Raw genomic sequence first — 20,610 nt, forward strand, 5'->3', positions numbered from 1 at the left:
AATATTTCCCATGTTAGGAATTTGTCTCATACTCGTGTAAATGAAAACTCACGTGCAGGAAGTAAACAAACGGGAACCCGGGCCGAGGGGGGACGCTGCGGAGGAGCTGATCCGAGCGTAACTTTGACACAGATTTAGCCACTTTTCAAACCTCCTGTGATTATATTTGGAAACAGGGCAAACAACAAATGTCGTGTGACCCTCCAGGATTTTAATAAAGTCTCCATCGCGTCTTCAAAGCACGTCCAGCTGCTCCGTGTGCAGCTCAGTCCCACGCCTCAAAATAACTCCTCGATCAGCACGAGCGTCTCGTCTTCTCTCGGGTCAGTCTCATGATCGATCACAAACACAAACGCTCCGTCTAAACTCGCCTTTTACACAAGATAACAACAAATAATCCGGTCCGCGGTAAAAACGAAACAGAAACCTGCAGTGACATTGATGTCAAAGCTCCGCTAACAGCAACGAAACACTTCCTGTTGTCCCGACAAAATAAAAGGCGTCAAAGTTCCAGCCGCTGGGAGAGGGTTTGAAATGTTATTAATAAATAAACCTAATATTTTAGGTGCAAATGGACACAAATGTCGTTTTTCTTCATTTTCCTGGTCGTTCGTTTTGCTCAAATAGAAATAAAGTCCTTTCTCTAATTGAGGCCTGGTTCCAATAAAGGCCTGGTCCTAGATGCCCTTGAGTAAATAAAGGCCCGGGCCTATATTAGAGCATTTACGGTAGTCAATATAAGCAACGATACTCCAGCAATGGGTCCCTGGACGCTGGTGCAGGTCCAGAGACGTGCGGTCATGGGAGGAGGAGACAAGTGTCGATATTGCTTAAAGGAGGTGCTGTCTCCACACACACAGACTCTGTTCTCAGAATATTTATATGTTGGTATTTTTGGGAGCTTTGGGGCCAGACCTTGTGTCTAGTGCTGGGACATTCTTGGTTGAAGCGACTCTTCAGATCTTGTGCAAATACAGCTTTGAGCCTGAGGGCGTCGCTTAAGGTCAGCACACACTACATGGCTTTTCTAGTCTTAAACAATTTTCTATAGACTCGACCCTAAGGCTAGTGGATTCGACTGGATTCAGTGCGATTATAGAACATCTGGGGGTTCACACATGACGACTGAGAATCGTAAGAGCGAACACACTACACGATTCTGAACAGCTGATGTTTTTTAACACAGCGCGTCTGTCCTCTGCTCGGCTTCCAAAACTGACCCCAAATCTGCAAAGACAGGCCTGTGTTTGTGAGCGCGGGAAAACGTGGGCGTGTCACGATTGGTCAACAGTGTCACAACATCGCAGTGCAAGGCTAATGCTACTACGAAGCTTCAAATGTTTTTGTTGACACATGAATAACTGAGTCATCAGCATAAAGCTGGCAGTTTACAGCCTGACAGCAATCAGGGAGATCATTTATGTACATTGAAAACAGTAACGGTCCTAGGACTGACCCTTGAGGCACTCCTAAATCATTTGGACTCAGGGTGGATTTAACGCTACCTACTTTCACACATTGTTCTCTGCCCTTTAGGTAGGACTTACACCATGACAGAGCTGCAGCTGAGAATTGAAATTGCTGTAATTTCTGCAATAAGATACAATGTTCCACTGTGTCGAAGGCCATTTTTAGGTCTAAAAACACAGCGCCTACAACATTCCCTTCATCCAGTGAACCTTTGGTCAGTTCCAACAAGAAGCAGTTGGTTGTCCTTTCATGTCCATCCATGGATACAAACGGCTGACATGAGCGGCTGCATTTGTTGCTCCAAAAAAAGTCAGGAAAGACTTACTTAACGTGTAAGTGGGTATAAAAATGTGTCAGTATTTGTGAATGAATACGCGTGGGAACCCGGCTTTTGCGGCGCTGTGTCGAAGTTACTTCTTGAACACTGATCCGTCATGGACAAAACGTCACAGAATAAACATCGTGCAGGGCGAGTTTCATCTTTGTTTTACTCTGACATGAAAACTGAGCCGTAACGTCAGAAAACTAGCAAAAAAATCTGGTGAAGAAAGTTTTCACCTGCTGAGTTTTGCCTTAATGAGCATAAACTGGAACATGTTTAGTGGCTGAGAGACAAACCAAAAAGAGACCAAAGCGTTCTGTATTCGGGCTCATGATCTAATTGCCACATTGAAAGCGTGGCTCCATTAGCCGCTGAGCACACACGCTCCGTCGGCTCTTGTTTGTTTTGGGAATATTAATGTTTACAAGTGGTTCTTCTTAGCGGCGCCATCTGCTGCTGTTTGCTCCCCTTCAGATCAGCGCTCGCCAGCTGAGAGTTCGGCCTGTTCGGATGACGACGCCGACTCGCTGCTCGATACGAGACAAACGGACAGCAGTGTTTTTGTTCTCATTGTTGACTGTCGTGCAGAACAGGGTTTGTATCAGGAAATAAGCTAAAGGCAGACAATGTCGAATCCCACAACTTTATTCATCCGCGGAAAAGCTGAAGAGGTCGATGAATTATGTGGTTCATGCGTGGCATCTGCAGCAAGTGGGAAGGGCTGGATAATATAGATAATATATAATATCTTAAGGCGAGACAATTCTGTTTTTCTCCTTTAAAGGGATGTTTCAGGATTTTTGACATAGGGCCTCATTTCCTAGTTATCCAGAGTGTTGCTGATTTCTGGAGATTTTTTTTTGTAATTCATGCAGTTCTTATGTTTGAAGAGTTTTGTGGTGCTAGGCTAGTGCAAGGCTAGTGCATTTCTACGATATCAGCTAGCCTGCATTAAAAACAGTGTGACCCGCTCCACAGTGCACCTGAGGCAGATCACTTATAACACCAGACTAACCATATAAAAGTCTGTGTCCATAGAATATTTTTTGTAATATAACTGACCTTGCATCACATGAATGATCGCATTTTGAGGGACTATTTTCTCTCAGATCACTCCGCCGCTGCGTTGCTTATACAACCACGAAGCTGATGCTGCTCAAATATAAGGTCTTTTAAATGCAAAATGGTTAAAATGATTTGTTTTCAGTGTTTCCTCATTAACCCACCCCTTCCCCCCAGCAAAATTGTCAGAAGAAGCCTGTTGGTATGCAGTGGTAACAAGTGTTAATTAAAATCAATTAAAGTGACTTTAATTATCCTCGGGGGGCAAATTAAAAGGGCAGAAGTAGCAGTGAATATTGATTCAACAGCGCACACACTCAGTACAACACAGAGCAGTGGTTCTCAAAGTGGGGGTCACCGGATCATGTTGAGCCAGTATTTTTATTTTTTTACATTTCTGACTTTGAATTTGATGTATTTTGGATTGGAAAGAGCACATTTTAGTGAAATTACACCAAATATCAAAGCACAGCATCCGAACTAGCATCATTAGTTGCGAGTGCTCTGAGGTGTCAGCAGAACTTCAGGCAGGTTTTGTAGCTCATACTGGTTTAGTTCAAGGGCTTATTGTAGTTAATGGCCTCGACTATTGCGTTGAATACTGTATGACTCATAGGCGCCGATCCGTGGGTGCTGCGGGGCTGGAGTACCTCAGACAGCACCCACTCAAATCTGTGGGTGACCAGGCGAATTTGCCCTAATTCCAAAATGATTCAATAGCCTAACCCGTAAAACAGCGACTCCGTTTTCTGTGAAAACACGAGCGCGGGCCGGTTCATGTACGTGTGGCGGTGGTCCAATGCTCCGCTTGTTTAGCTCCATAGGTAGCGCGCCGGGCTCAAAACCACGAGTTTGTACGATCAATCCTGACCCCGACCCACTGGGAAGAACATAAATCGGCCTATGTGGTTTTATAGAGGGCCGGTCTTGACCCAAAAGTCCCGAGATGATTTTTTTCTGCCAGTCCAGCCCTGTTTTGCAGTGAAATGGAGTGGAAGTGTTAAGACGAGCATCTTTACCAAGACAAAATACAAAATAAACTGGATATTAATGCTATCGTACAAACAGACAGACTAAGCAAACATGAATGCCGACTGGCACTTTGTTGGTTAGACAAAATCCAACCCATTTTGTTACACTGTTAGCAATAGTGTTTGGTCCAGTAAGGAGAAAAAGGGGCATTTGTTGCAAACTTTGTTGTGCTGCTTTTGCTAGCTTGTTCACTAGCTTTAAAGATTAGACCTAAAGCTGTAGTATAACCTGAAATAGTTGATTTGGTGTTCTTTAAATCCTCACTCTTTACATTTGCATCCCTTTAAAAAAGTGATTCAAAAAAGTGCTTGTAAACCCGGTCCTCGTGCCAGCCCAGTAAAACAAACTCCCATTTCCTTTGTGGGAGACGAGAGAAGTATACACAGGGCACACGTGCAGACAAAGTTACTACATTTCAGGGCCGTTTTCTTAGGTTTTCATTCTGCTATTGCCACAAACATCTACACCTTAGTAGCTCCTGCAGACCTTTTCACAGGGGTATCTAACACAAGACAAAACTACAATGTATAACTAGTTTATTCAAAAACTAAAATCCCCTCTGAGCAAATCTGTGTTACAAATACATCAACAAAACACAACCAGAACTTTCAACTTGGCTCTATCCAGTATTTAAATTTTGTTTAACAGAAAACTTAGACACAATTTTCCTCACATTAAAATCAGTGGCCTTGAAAACAAGCAGCAACCTCCCTCTCTCTTGGTAGAGCTGTGTTTTTTGCCTTTTTCTGCAAACTACATTAGGGGTTTCTGTGCTCCACATTGTTTTACTGGATGCTTTTGCACGTCTTTGCCATCAAGACTTAAAGATAGTGCTCAAGACAGAGCGAAATAGTGCTCAAGACAGAGTGAGTCAAAACAAGACTTAAAAATAGTGCTCAAGACAGAGCGAAATAGTGCTCAAGACAGAGTGAGTCAAAACAAGACTTAAAAATAGTGCTCAAGACAGAGCAAAATAGTGCTCAAGACAGAGTGAGTCAAAACAAGACTTAAAAAAAGTGCTCAAGACAGAGCAAAATAGTGCTCAAGACAGAGTGAGTCAAAACAAGACTTAAAAAAAGTGCTCAAGACAGAGCAAAATAGTGCTCAAGACAGAGCGAGTCAACACAAGACTTAAACATAGTGCTCGAGACAGAGCGAATCTAAACAAGACTTAAAAATGCATATAACTGAAAGTATTTTATCTACACTCTTGCCTCTTACTGTAATTGATTAATTCTATGTTGATGTTTTTATTGATTGTATTTGTTTTCTTATATTTATGCAACTGTGAAGCACTTTGAATTGCCTTGTGTATGAATTGTGCTCTACAAATACACTTGCCTTGCCTTTTTGTGAGGTTTGGTGGATTTTCTTTCACTGCAGAGAGTCCATAATGGTCCTGGAGAAAACAGTTAGCGAATGAGCTAAAGACGTTTGAGACCTACACATTTCTTCTTCTGAAACACTGAAGAGGCACCGAGAGCCCCCACAGCTGCAGCACAGCTTAAGAGGAGCTACAGGAAGGGACAAACGAGGAGGTATCCGGGCTAGCCCTCCTGTTGCTCTGGCTAATGGACGGAGTGAGCTGCACAGGAAGGAAGATGGCGGAGCTGACAAGTGCAGGACACCACGCTCTGAAACAGGGACAACCCCAGGAGGTGGTGCACTGAAGGCAGCCAGCCGGTTCTACGGTTTCCTCTACCTCCAAAAACAAATGTAAAATGACAAATAAAGCACTTACATCCTTACTTACTACAGCAAACGTTTCAAATTGAAATCACTAAATACCTCTATTCACCTGCCGGACAAACAGTCGGGAATTGACCTTTTACAATGAGATTAACAATTGCACAAGTGTCAGATTTTCAGAAATATTACAGGCATTAAATCCCCTTTAAAAGTCGGAGATATTGCGGAGCCATCTCCCCCGTGTTATTGCATGTTTTTAGTGTTTGTTTCCTGGCCCTTCATGGCCCCTCGTGGCCTCCGTACACTGTAATGATAATAATATGGATGGATGTTGCGGGTATAATCGCATTAGTCGGAGCGGTAATATGAGCGCAGGAGGGGGCAGGCGGAACAGTCCAATCTATCAAGTCTGCTTCTGCGGAAACATGTCACGCGCCGCAACTTAAAGCAACAGATGTTTTCTTTATCTGCACATCTACGTTTTAATCTCAAAGTCAAACAAGACCTCTCTCTCTCCGCTTGCGAGCTGGAGATACAGTATGCAGGAATTAACTAGAATATTACACCCACACATACTCATTCACAAATACTGACATGTTTGGTATCCACGTGTAGCATGAGAGGCTGTGACCGAGACGCTGTAATCCAAATATGGTCATTTCCTCTGTGAGAGAAACAACAGCGGCTGAAGACGGGAGAAATATACACGGGGCGCATGTGCAGACAAAGGGACTAAACGTTAGGGCCGTTTTCTCTCTTAACTTTGTTTAGTCCAAGTAAAAGTTTGGTCACACTTACATCTGTGAGCAGACTTTTAGTGTCATGACCCTCAACGAGTCCAGACTCAGAGGTCAGTGACAGACCTACGAGCTGCAACCGACACATTGATAGGCTTATAATGTCCAAAGACCAGCTTCATGTCTCTCACTATGGAAGCAGTTTGTGATGGTTGTTGTTTACATCATGCATTATGCTGCCATTTTGTGCAACTGTTGATTTTGTTCTAATAAAACTCGGCTTTTTTCATAGTTAACATTTGTTTTGATGTAGCATCCTGCTTGTTTCACACTTTCTCGCTGTGTTTGGCCCGTGGCCCAAGGGCACATGTTCATTTTGGCCCTGGGACACAAAACGTTTGTGCACCCCAGCTTTTCAAGCTTGTAGTGACGGCTCGGTAGAAAGAGCCGGCTCTCTGAAGTGAACGATGAGAGCAGAGTCTCACGCGTGAGCCATTGTTTATGTTTTGGTTTAGAAAGCACCACATGCACCGCAAGAACTGCAGCCTGTCCACAAGGAAGAACCTGCAGTTTACACACAATCAAGATCTCTACAAACCTAAACTAAACCATACAGTCAGCACATCTCCACGCTGCAACACCTCAACACAAATAAAGTACTTACTTACTTACATAAAAAAAAAAAAGATCCAAAATCCCCTCTGAACAACTAATATGTCAATAAAATAGATCCAGGTTTATATGCAGGTCTATGATTTCATCTAATATTGTTGGCTTGGTCGCTTCTAACTTCACCCTAGTTTGGAGCTATAGGAATATGCTGGGAGAGGCTAAATGCTAACAACATCTTTGCTCTATATGTGTGACTGAGCGCACACATAAAGACTCAGCTCAGGTCAGGTAAGAACATATCTCAGTCTGTTAAAACGGTGGCCTGTTCCTTTAAATGTTATGATGGAGAAACCACAGGAAAGATACAAGTGCCACAGTGCCCGCCCGACCCTCGGCCCGTCACCCTCCCAGTGTCCGAGTCCGGCTGTGGAGCTCAATCAAAATGCCGAGCCCAAAGACCCCTGAATGATTTGTGCAAATCACTAACCATTCCAATCGTGGCTTCATTTGCGATTGATCTTTAGACAATGCCCTTTCCGATGAGCGAGGCGCCTCCATCACCCGTCCCCTCGGCTGAGCAGAGCACAAGGTCAGGTGGATTTGTCCGTAATGCTGCTTCACAGAGCCCGGAACACCAAATGCATTTCTTCTGACTAAGACCCAATCATCCGGACACTGCGATCCCCTGAGCCCCCGCACTATTCCAGCTCCTCTTCCTCTGCAGCTCACAGAGGACAGGTCACAAACAGAGACTGCACGGCTGATAGAGGTTATGCAGAAGGAACCTCAAATGAATGGATAAATTAAGGCGAGACACTGCAGGTGATTAGGGATTTTTTTTTAATTTACAGATATCAATTTGAAACGTTTGCTGTCGATCACTGGCATAAATGTAAGAAAAAAATACATTGCAAGTTTTCTGTCATTTTATCTTTTCAAATAAGAACAAGGGGTTTTATGCCTAAAAATGCCCCAAATTTCCCATCTTTTCTGCGACGAAATCTGGATAATGGATAGAGCTACATTCAAATGTATGGTTTCATTTTATTGATAAATGAGTTGCCAAGACTTTTTCAGAGTGGATTTAGGATTTCTTGTTTATTTTTAAAATAGGCTGTTTTTTAGTGGAAAAATTTGTAAAAAATGTAATTTTCGCCTCATTTTTTGACATTCAAAACTCAATAAATGGGGTTTAGGGGTTAGATAATAAAAAATCCCTCAGAAAAAATCTTCCAAATATTGTTCAGTCCAAGGCTGGAAAACTTGAAGTCTTTAGGTCCGACTGACGTGGACATAGTGTCGCCACAATGACAGAAAAATGTGTTTTGAGAAAAAGGCCCTTGAAATTGCATTCTCCCATATAAGTCTATGGGGGAACATTGAATCAGCGCAATATTTAAACATGTTATTGTGAAGATTAGGCATATTTTCTGTTTCCGGGTGAAAGCTTGTATGTTCAGAGACCAATTTGGCCCAAAACCTGAAAACTGAAAAAATTGAGTTTTGCCTGTAGTGTCTCCACTTAAAAAAACATAAGACTAAAGGTGAAATTGAGGGATAATTCAAAGAGTATATAATGCTGTTCCATTTGTCCTCACGGGTCGGAAGTAGGAAAACCTCTCAGTTGTCAGGTCGGAAATTTTAATGATGGAGAAGCAAATGCAAAGAATTTAAGCAACAAAGCTGTTAAAATCAGACTAAAAATCTCAGTGTGGCCCTAATTAAGGAATTGTAGGAACCCAAACTGGTCCTTAGTATTTCAAAATCCGGTGTTAGTGCTCTGGTCCAGTCTGTAAACTCCGGACATCACTGAAGTCCAGTCTGTAGCTCTTACAACAGGCTGATACAGAATAAATGGAATAGTTTGTGAAGAGTTCTAGATTTAGTTGTGAACTGCAGGTTCCTTCCTCTCTCTCCCCCCTTCCTTCCTCTCTCTCTACCCCCACACCTCCCTCTCTTCCCCACTTTTTCTCTCTCTCTCCCTCCCCTTTCTCTCCCTATCTCCTCCACTCTCTCTCACTCTATCTCCTCCACTCTCTCTCACTCTATCTCCTCCACTCTCTCTCTCTATCTCCTCCACTCTCTCTCTCTCTCTCTATCTCCTCCACTCTCTCTCACTCTATCTCCTCCACTCTCTCTCACTCTATCTCCTCCACTCTCTCTCACTCTATCTCCTCCACTCTCTCTCACTCTATCTCCTCCACTCTCTCTCACTCTATCTCCTCCACTCTCTCTCTCTCTATCTCCTCCACTCTCTCTCACTCTATCTCCTCCACTCTCTCTCACTCTATCTCCTCCACTCTCTCTCACTCTATCTCCTCCACTCTCTCTCTCTCTCTCTCTCTATCTCCTCCACTCTCTCTCACTCTATCTCCTCCACTCTCTCTCACTCTATCTCCTCCACTCTCTCTCTCTCTATCTCCTCCACTCTCTCTCTCTCTATCTCCTCCACTCTCTCTCACTCTATCTCCTCCACTCTCTCTCACTCTATCTCCTCCACTCTCTCTCTCTATCTCCTCCACTCTCTCTCTCTCTATCTCCTCCACTCTCTCTCACTCTATCTCCTCCACTCTCTCTCACTCTATCTCCTCCACTCTCTCTCAATCTATCTCCTCCACTCTCTCTCTCTCTATCTCCTCCACTCTCTCTCTCTCTATCTCCTCCACTCTCTCTCACTCTATCTCCTCCACTCTCTCTCTCTCTCTATCTCCTCCACTCTCTCTCTCTCTATCTCCTCCACTCTCTCTCTCTATCTCCTCCACTCTCTCTCTCTCTCTATCTCCTCCACTCTCTCTCTCTCTATCTCCTCCACTCTCTCTCTCTCTATCTCCTCCACTCTCTCTCTCTCTATCTCCTCCACTCTCTCTCTCTCTATCTCCTCCACTCTCTCTCTCTCTATCTCCTCCACTCTCTCTCTCTCTATCTCCTCCACTCTCTCTCTCTCTCTCTATCTCCTCCACTCTCTCTCTCTCTATCTCCTCCACTCTCTCTCTCTCTCTATCTCCTCCACTCTCTCTCTCTCTATCTCCTCCACTCTCTCTCACTCTATCTCCTCCACTCTCTCTCTCTCTATCTCCTCCACTCTCTCTCTCTCTATCTCCTCCACTCTCTCTCACTCTATCTCCTCCACTCTCTCTCTCTCTATCTCCTCCACTCTCTCTCTCTCTATCTCCTCCACTCTCTCTCTCTCTCTATCTCCTCCACTCTCTCTCACTCTATCTCCTCCACTCTCTCTCTCTCTATCTCCTCCACTCTCTCTCACTCTATCTCCTCCACTCTCTCTCTCTCTATCTCCTCCACTCTCTCTCTCTCTATCTCCTCCACTCTCTCTCACTCTATCTCCTCCACTCTCTCTCTCTCTATCTCCTCCACTCTCTCTCTCTCTATCTCCTCCACTCTCTCTCTCTCTCTATCTCCTCCACTCTCTCTCACTCTATCTCCTCCACTCTCTCTCTCTCTATCTCCTCCACTCTCTCTCTCTCTATCTCCTCCACTCTCTCTCTCTCTCTATCTCCTCCACTCTCTCTCTCTCTATCTCCTCCACTCTCTCTCACTCTATCTCCTCCACTCTCTCTCTCTCTATCTCCTCCACTCTCTCTCTCTCTATCTCCTCCACTCTCTCTCTCTCTATCTCCTCCACTCTCTCTCTCTCTCTATCTCCTCCACTCTCTCTCTCTCTATCTCCTCCACTCTCTCTCTCTCTATCTCCTCCACTCTCTCTCACTCTATCTCCTCCACTCTCTCTCTCTCTATCTCCTCCACTCTCTCTCTCTATATCTCCTCCACTCTCTCTCACTCTATCTCCTCCACTCTCTCTCACTCTATCTCCTCCACTCTCTCTCTCTCTCTATCTCCTCCACTCTCTCTCTCTCTATCTCCTCCACTCTCTCTCACTCTATCTCCTCCACTCTCTCTCTCTCTCTATCTCCTCCACTCTCTCTCTCTCTATCTCCTCCACTCTCTCTCACTCTATCTCCTCCACTCTCTCTCACTCTATCTCCTCCACTCTCTCTCTCTCTCTATCTCCTCCACTCTCTCTCTCTCTATCTCCTCCACTCTCTCTCTCTCTATCTCCTCCACTCTCTCTCTCTCTATCTCCTCCACTCTCTCTCAATCTATCTCCTCCACTCTCTCTCTCTCTCTCTCTATCTCCTCCACTCTCTCTCTCTCTATCTCCTCCACTCTCTCTCAATCTATCTCCTCCACTCTCTCTCTCTCTCTCTCTCTCTCTATCTCCTCCACTCTCTCTCACTCTATCTCCTCCACTCTCTCTCTCTCTCTCTCTCTCTCTATCTATCTCCTCCACTCTCTCTCACTCTATCTCCTCCACTCTCTCTCACTCTATCTCCTCCACTCTCTCTCTCTCTCTATCTCCTCCACTCTCTCTCACTCTATCTCCTCCACTCTCTCTCACTCTATCTCCTCCACTCTCTCTCACTCTATCTCCTCCACTCTCTCTCTCTCTCTATCTCCTCCACTCTCTCTCACTCTATCTCCTCCACTCTCTCTCACTCTATCTCCTCCACTCTCTCTCACTCTATCTCCTCCACTCTCTCTCTCTCTCTATCTCCTCCACTCTCTCTCACTCTATCTCCTCCACTCTCTCTCACTCTATCTCCTCCACTCTCTCTCACTCTATCTCCTCCACTCTCTCTCTCTCTATCTCCTCCACTCTCTCTCTCTCTCTATCTCCTCCACTCTCTCTCACTCTATCTCCTCCACTCTCTCTCACTCTATCTCCTCCACTCTCTCTCACTCTATCTCCTCCACTCTCTCTCACTCTATCTCCTCCACTCTCTCTCACTCTATCTCCTCTACTCTCTCTCTCTCTATCTCCTCCACTCTCTCTCTCTCTATCTCCTCCACTCTCTCTCACTCTATCTCCTCCACTCTCTCTCACTCTATCTCCTCCACTCTCTCTCACTCTATCTCCTCCACTCTCTCTCTCACTCTATCTCCTCCACTCTCTCTCTCTCTCTATCTCCTCCACTCTCTCTCACTCTATCTCCTCCACTCTCTCTCACTCTATCTCCTCCACTCTCTCTCTCTCTATCTCCTCCACTCTCTCTCTCTCCATCTCCTCCACTCTCTCTCTCTCCATCTCCTCCACTCTCTCTCTCTCTCTCCCTCTCTACCCCTCCTCCCTCCTCTCTCTCTCCCTTTCCTCCCTTTCTCTCCTCTCTCTCTCTCTCTCCCTCTCTACCCCTCCTCCCTCCTCTCTCTCTCCCTTTCCTCCCTTTCTCTCCTCTCTCTCTCTCTCTCTCTCTCTCTACCCCTCCTCCCTCCTCTCTCTCCCTATCTCCTCCACTCTCGCTCACTCTTCCCACACTCCCTCCTCTCTCTCTCCCTTTCCTCCCTTTCTCTCCTCGACACTCACTCCCTCTCCCCTCTATCCCCCCCTCTTCGCTCTCTCTCCCTCACATTCTCTATCTCTCTCTACCCCTTCTTCATTTCATTTTACCATGAAACCAAAAACACTGTTAAATAAAAAGTGACTAAAAGTAAGAGATGGGCGGATTAGTTTCAGTTTGAAGAGTTGTAGATTTTGTGTGAACTGCAGATTCCTTCCTCGCTTTCTCCCCCTCCGCTCTCTGAGGCGAACGCAGCGTGGTTAGTAGCTGCACTGTAAAAAGTGTTGCTTAAATGAGAAGTAAAAAAAATTCCGTAAGCGGTTCCATCGGACATTTTGTGTTCTGTCAACTTCAGCTCTTTATTAAGTACTAAAAAATATTAAATTGAGTTTGACAGAAAGCAAAACTATAACTTACTCGTGAATGATTTACTGAATATTTTTGTGTTCTCCCAAAGCAAAACTATAACTTAGACGTGAATGATTTACTCAATATTTTTGTGTTCTCACAAAGCAAAACTATAACTTAGACGTGAATGATTTACTCAATATTTTTGTGTTCTCACAAAGCAAAACTATAAATTACTCGTGAATGATTTACTGAATATTTTTGTGTTCTCACAAAGCAAAACTATAAATTACTCGTGAATGATTTACTCAATATTTTTGTGTTCTCCCAAAGCAAAACTATAACTTAGACGTGAATGATTTACTCAATATTTTTGTGTTCTCACAAAGCAAAACAACTTTAAAAATGTAATAATGTACCACCCGGTTTTATATTCTGATTAAGCACAACAACTTCATGATGATCAATTTCGTTCATATCTTTGTGTTCAAACATTTTTTTGGTGATTAATGCATCTTCATTTTATATCATTGACCATGAATTAACTATAACTTAAATGTAATACCAAAAACAAAGTTATTTTTCTGCAACGTTGAACATTTATTGAGAATCAAATTCCCCCCCCCCCCAAAAATAAAAAAAAATCCAATTTTTTACACAATAAAAGCCAAACACATTTGAACATGTAAGCAGCAGCAAAGTTCCTATTTTCTTCGGTAACAATGAAGCCCTTTTCTTAACCAAAAATAATAATAACAACAATAAAATATAATACAGTAGTGAAATAAAATCATGCAATGCTAAGTATATCCCAAGAATGCTAGGAAGCTTGCGTTTCTCTCATTCACCTGGCTTCACAAGCTATGCCTTTCTTATTTTGCTTAAGCTGTTATGCGTTGCTATGGTTATGATGTAGCGGAGTGACGTTACAGCTCTACTTCCGGATCCACATAGACCGGCAGATGTGCGAGAAACTACACAAAAACTTCAACACCACAATCAATATTTCTGAAACTCAACAGAGTTACTGAACAGACCTTTTTATCAGGCCCATTAGCCAAAAATGCTGAACCTACTGCTATAAAAGTAATATTTACCGAAATCGCTACATCCGGGTTTAGCGCAGAAAAATGCTAATGTCCGAGGTGGCGCAGCAGCTACGCTAACCCCAGAAGTAGCGACTTTAATATTACTTTTGTAGCAGTAGGTGTAGCATTTTTGGCTAATGAGTCTGAGAAATAAGAAGGCTCAGTAACTCTCCGCTGAGTTTCAGAAATATTTCTTGAATATTTCTCTTCTCTGAAGAGTTTTGTCTTGCATATTTGCCGACTGGTACGGACCCAGAAGTAGAGCTGTGACGTCACACTATACAACCGAATAACAGTGATTTGAGCTAGGAAGCCATCATCAAAGCCAACAAGGGACTGGAATATTTTTTTTACTATAAACCTTTTTTTGTTTTTTTTTACAAATGTAATCCAATGTTCATCACAATACTAAACATTTACATGTTACATGTTATTACCAAGAACAGAAGAATAAATTAATGCACTGTATTGAACAATCTTCCCAGATTAGGAGGTCATCACAATTTATTGTTTAATAGCCATAACACTAAGTAATTCTTTATGCCATGGTCAGTCAGAATTCCAATACTATTACATGTGCATTGTTTTTGTAGTTTTTTAGTTTTGTAGTTAGGCAAGTCAAAGCACTCAAACGTGTGTTTCAGCTATGTGCGCCATCTTCTGTGTTCAAACGCAACGTGGCCAAACCTTTCAAGACTGGCTGGCCATCAATCCTGATCCCGTAGGTCTGTTGAGACGTGAAGATCATCACTGGGGAGGCGCTGAGATCCTCAGTGAACCCGTTGGTCTGTTTAAAGAGACAAATAATGTTTAAAGTTGACAGTTTGTTTAGTGTTTCAAGACCACATTTTTTACCTTCAGATAAATGGTTTTCAATAATTTTCACACCAAGTACAATCTTGGAAAATACATTTGGTGCTGTAAGTGCCACTTAGAATTGTCACATTCTGTATATTTACAAAGTGATAAATCAGCTGAGCGTTTCATGACAATAGTGCAGGCATGTCCCAGCCAAGCTTAACCGTGTTGGGCTGATTAAACAGCCTAACCTATCCCATCACAGAAATCTTCAAGTGGAGCTGCATTTACACAATAACCCTTATTTTATCGTCTCACGTGCCATTCCTCTTGTTCTTGAACTTTAAGCCACAACAGGACCACATTTTTTAAACTTATAATCACTAGTTTTAGTTTAATCTTATTTCTCTTGATCATGTCCTGCCTCCAGCCCTATAGCCCTTTCAAGACACTGAAAGTTGTAAAGTTGTAAAAGTTGTTACCTGGTCATCACAAATGAGGTCAGCCTGGTTCTCCCCAATGTACGCCATGAGACATCTCAGCAAAACGTCTCTCCTCTTTTCAACCTTTGAAGATGGACTCTATAACACACATGAATTTCATTCAAATTAATTGTAGACATGTTTTATCCCCTACCACAAACCAGGGACCCACAATAATTCACATTGTAAGTGTAAAATGTTCATACATTGTAAAAGTATATACCTGAACCATCTTTTCACCGAGTGCCACCTTTTGAGTTGAATAGTGAGAACATCTTGGCAGTGTTCTCGGATAAACGTTGGCTCCAGAGATATGCCAGCAAGCTGCTGAAATTGTTCACAAATCTGCAGAACAAAAAAACATTTTTGATACACAACCATGTAAATACATACTTAAATGCAACAACATTTTAGAGCCACACCTGAGATTCATCTAAAAAGGCCGGCCACTGATCAAGTAGAGTAGCAACATTGGATCCTTCAGATAAAGCTTCTTGCCTTTGTAGGCTGAAGGTTTGGGACATCAGGTCATTTATCACATTGTTTTTCTTCTTTGTCTCTTGAAAAAGCTGAACTGTAAAATTATATGTAAAAAAAAAGAATAAACAAAAAAAAAATATAAAAGTCACCCATATTTAAAAGCACAGCAAAGTTAATTTGACCTGTATCATATCTTGGTCCACCGTCAGGTCTTTTAGGTATCAGTAAGTCACCAGTCTGTTAACAGAAGAAATTAACTGTTAGACAGAAATATACACACAGTCGATGCACATATGGATAATATATGCTCGTCCATTTGCACAAAAAGCTTAAGTGGGACAAAGAGCGAAACGTCCGACACTCCACCTCTGAGTACAGATGAGGACTAGAGGGACTCTGTCTACGATGGACAACACCCAAGAACCTACACAGAGGTCCCCTCCCCAAGTTAATGCATTATCTAGAAAACATGGCAGTGGAATGTCATTTGTCAAAATAATCAGATTTTCCAGTATTTTTTACATTACGCATCATCTGCTGTATTCCTGTCTTATTATTGCACACCCTGAGTTTTTTTCTGAGAGCTTATTTAACAAGTGAATTTATCCATTGTTATCATAAACGAAGTTTAGGCTAATGATAAATATTACAGCCCTAACAGTTTGAATCGATGCACAGTCCCCCCTACCGAATGAGGCCATACAACAACGTTCACTTAGAATCTTACAAAAAGGGGAGAAGTTACCTGTGGTTAGCACAAACATGAACTGATACCGCACCACGTTTACTATATGTTTTTGTACAACTTTACGGTGACGCAGGGTGATCTGGAGATAATAAAGTGTGCGTTTGATGAGGGGAGAACAAGAGTCAGTGTTGGGAAAGTTCATTTTCTACATGAACTACTTCAAAGTTCAGTTCACAAATTTCAAAATGAACTAGTTCGTTCATAGTTCATAATTGTATATAATTAATAGTTTGTTCATAGTTCCAAAAATGAACTAGTTCATAGTTCTTTTTTTTTTTTTGCTGCGAGCTGTTATTCAGGCATGAAAATGGATCGAGGTGAAAAGGTGAGACGTATATTTCCCCGCTCATAAAACAACAATCTGATGCATTTTTAAATGCATTTTTGCCAACCTTGGTAGAGCTGGAGAAAGTTGACTTCAGCCATGACTTAAAAATATTATCCTCTCTTAGTGTTATGCAGCTATGTCATGTCAGCCTGTCACTGTTTTATGAGTGGATTTTGGTTATCTTTGCTAATCATATTTTATTTTATTTTTTTAGTTTAATTGGTAAATTCTTGGTGGAAAATGAAGCTACAAATATTCAATTGCATGTGTGTTCATTTGGTAAATTAATCATGTGAATAAGATTGTTTTAGGAGCTAATTTGTAGTTAAAAAACTCCACATTGTGTCTTTATGTAAATGAGCGCACGCGGAGCAGAGGAGTTTGGAGCCACAGACGTTACACAAGGGAGACTCGCTTCGTGACCTCACACTGTGGCTGCTGCGGCACCGTGCAGACCCGCTGGTTACCGGTGTGCAAGGGCGTGTGCCAGAGCCATAAACAGCAGAGTTCAGCGCCACAAAACTGGACACAGTCGGGCCGTGGGCGCGGGGGCGGAGCGAGCGCGAGCTACACCGTGGACCCGCCAGAGTTTAGAACGAACCGCTGGTAAACTGTGACGGCGGGTTTTACATTCACTGATCCGCGGTGTTAAATCACAGATATAAGAAATCTGGCTCCATATTGAACGGACGTAAATAGAACGGGAATGCCGTTCACAGACACCAGAATGAACGCGTTCATGGTTTCGTTCACCAGGCAGTAACACTGTGCGTTCAGTTCACGTTCGCCCAAAATATGAACGCGTTCATTACATCACTGACAAGAGTAAACAACACTGAACACGGGTGCGGGTCTCTGGTTCTGAGCTCGTTGAGCTGACACTGTTGTGGTGCGTTAGATCCGAGCGCAATTTCGTTTCGCCTACACGTGTCTGATTTTTAGAGATGCGTGAATATTCCTGGCTTTTATCAAGGCCTCTCAGGACGCACTGACCCGTACATGTGTGTGTGTGTGTGTGTGTGTGTGTGTGTGTGTGTGTGTGTGTGTGTGTGTGTGTGTGTGTGTGTGTGTATATAGACTTTAGTATGATCCTCTCTGTTCAGATAGTCCTCCTCCCCAACGCGCTAGCTTTCACGGCCACTTACAATGTTAAACCAAATTCATTCACCAGTATCTTAAAACACATAACACATAAACGCAACAAAGTTTTCCAAACCATTTCTTTCTAGCGACCAACAACAACATGTTAACATCGGCTAATGCTAGCTTAGAGCATGTATGTCGAACTAATTTTTTGGACAAATTTGACAAACATGATAACCACCGTTTGCAGTAAAGGATACACGTACCTTGTCTCGTTCACCTGGAAAATATTTGGATCCATCGCGATGGCGAAGGCACTTCTGCTGCTCAGCTCCCAAGAAGACGTTGCCCCAGACCGGCTTGAACCGGTCTGAAAGTCAGCCTAAACCCGCCCCCCGGGCCAAGTTTGTGTTCGATCAACACATTATATTAGTTTTGTCATTACAGGGCCACCACTCAGACAAAATAAATACTTAAAGTGTTTTCACCTAAAGCAATAAAATCTGTATTTTTTATGGTGCTGTAATAATGATATATAGTACTTATTTGTCAACCAAAAATTTAAATTTATAAAAAAATAAGTACTTAGTAACTAATTAAAATGTTTCAAACCAAAGTTTGGTCTGCAGCACTTATTACAGTGTGTATTTAAAAAAAAAAAGAAATTCTTTCTCTTTGCCGACTCGTTTGCAACCGACCCATGACGATCGAGTGAATAGTCGTGATTAAAAGCCTGTAATATTACTCAACTCTACCAGGCTTCCAAAACAGCTTTGGGCGAATTTAACTTTTCCAGGCAGCGCTGTCAAATATCAAATGAAACTCAACGAAAAGTAGCAGTACAATATAACTCCATAACTACAATCCGGTATGGTTTGTTCATTAACATGCACCGCAGGGGCGTCGGACTGGGGGGGTAAAGGGTACTGAGTACCCAGGGCCCAGAGCAGGGTAGGGGCCCTCAAAAATACTGCATATTGTACTTTCTAAGTTTCCTCATAATTGATACAATAAGAACTGAACATAACCGGGCTAAAATACAATGGTTGCTACACAGAATTTTGCACAAACAATAATGATAGATAATATCTCAGGGCCCTGACACCCCTTTAAAAATGTGCCACATGGTTCAGCCACACACTGGTGTTCAGCACCAGCTTCAGCTCAGCAGTGACTTTGATGAGGTGGATTCTAATGTAATGACACAGAGCTATGAGGAAAGACAGATCTTAGTCTGGCCTCACTCTAATGTTCTTTTATTTAACACTAGCCTGTTCTAGCGGAGCTTAGAGGAAACTTTCTGTCATAAATGACACTTAAACATGAGGTGAGGCGAGTCCTGCCTCTGCCTGCTCTGAGGATGGTGCAGAGTCAGAGACAGAGCTGCTTCTCTCCTCGTTTTAACCTCTAAAGTTTCTCTTTCCTCATATTTATTATAATTAAGCCATCAGGCCAATACAGTGACAAAAGCCACAGGTCGCGCACGCCGCTTTCGCCTATTTAATTATGCTAATTATCCGCGCGCCTTTGGATTCAGGCATTATAAATGCGCAGCTTTGGAGACGAGTCAACCTGGTTCTAGTTAAAGATGGAGCTCGTGCCATTTAGTCTATTCCAGCGTAACTTTTTACAACAGCAATTTACTGACAATACAAAGGTATAAGTTTCAAATATGTGAGAGACTAAATCAGACTGACCCTTGAGTTTTGTGTTCAGGCCTGTGGCCACAGAGACATCACATAGTATCATCATTTTTTGTAAAGTACCATTTTAAAGCCTATTGTAAAGTTTTCTCAGCACAAATATCCTCTGTCCCTGGTGCAGCCCTCCTGTTTAATGTGATGCTAATAATCATTATGCTCTACCTAAAACTAGCCATTTCAATTGGCCCAATGAAAGTAGAATATTCCACCCTAATCTAAATATCTGTGTCACTACAGGATTAAAGATTATTCAATTTCTGTAACTGAAGCCAAATCAGATGCAATTTCAAGTCAAACATTGACTTGAAATAAGAACATAGAATATGAAATGTGAATTTCATATGGGGGGGTGGGGAGGTCCCCCAAGATAGTTAGTACCCAGGGCCCAGAATTTGGTGCTACGCCCCTGATGCACCGTCCCTTAAAACTTGATCTCACCATCAGTAATGGTATAGCATTTTCTCTGAGGCAGTCCAGACAGAGCTGCGATATTGCGTTGTTGTTGTTGTTGTTTTACCACTAAGAAGCTGCATTATCTTAAACAGAGGGAAATAAGAATGTATCCGTGAGAGAGGAGGGATAATAACAGACAGGCCTGTGAGGAGAGAGCTCTGACATTTCAGTGAGCGCTAAACAACAGCCACAGGGAGGGATGAAGAGAGATGAGGCCTTTTCAATCAACAATAGACAAACAAAAAGGCTAAGTACAATTTTAAGCGTGTGAAAGTTTCTAAAAAAAAAAAGACTTTCAGGCGGAATGTGCCGACGCCGGAGCCACTACCAGTCCACAGAGAGGTGAAGCTTATTAGCACAATCCAATATTCTACTTCATTGTTTAAAGGGCGTAAGTCCACGTCACCACAATGTTGTAGAGACACGGATGTGGCCACACTAAACTGACCGTTCGTGCTCTGACGCGCCATGAAAGTCGACATGTTGCCTGTCAAATCAATGCACATTTATGAAGTATGTTTTGAAGAAATTATTTGTGAATTCTCAAAACCAGACCCGTGTTTGAGTATTTTCAGGTCTGTAAAAGTAATCCTGATGCCTTCTACTGCAGAAGCGCACCCATCTGTATTCTGTTATATCAAACCTACAGGTCGGGCATGATGCAGAGAAACAGTTAAACAACAGACCTCAAGAGACAAACTCTGGGGAAAAGCAAAAGCATGTCGAAACTGAAGGAGAATGTGTATGTGTATGTGTATTGAAAGTACTAGTCCTGTTTATTCCTACATACAGTACAGTCGGCTCATTTTAGGCCAAACTCTGGA

At 42.7% G+C, this 20,610-nt stretch overlaps 1 protein-coding gene and 1 long non-coding RNA gene across 3 annotated transcripts in view; both read right to left on the reverse strand.

The window, feature by feature from the left end:
- pde4cb (phosphodiesterase 4C, cAMP-specific b) overlaps window positions 1-20,610 on the reverse strand; it is a 141,224-nt gene that overhangs the window by 102,182 nt on the left and 18,432 nt on the right. The gene's annotated exons all lie outside the window — the stretch shown is intronic.
- Window positions 14,468-15,237, reverse strand: LOC306981368. Its single transcript, XR_013794097.1, has 3 exons — window positions 15,215-15,237; window positions 14,992-15,090; window positions 14,468-14,498 (listed from the first exon to the last, which is right to left on the reverse strand). It is a non-coding gene; the product is annotated as an uncharacterized lncRNA (long non-coding RNA).

The sequence above is a fragment of the Gobius niger genome (assembly GCF_951799975.1).
Source record: "Gobius niger genome assembly, chromosome: 22".
In the NCBI taxonomy this organism is placed as follows: Eukaryota; Metazoa; Chordata; class Actinopteri; order Gobiiformes; family Gobiidae; genus Gobius; species Gobius niger.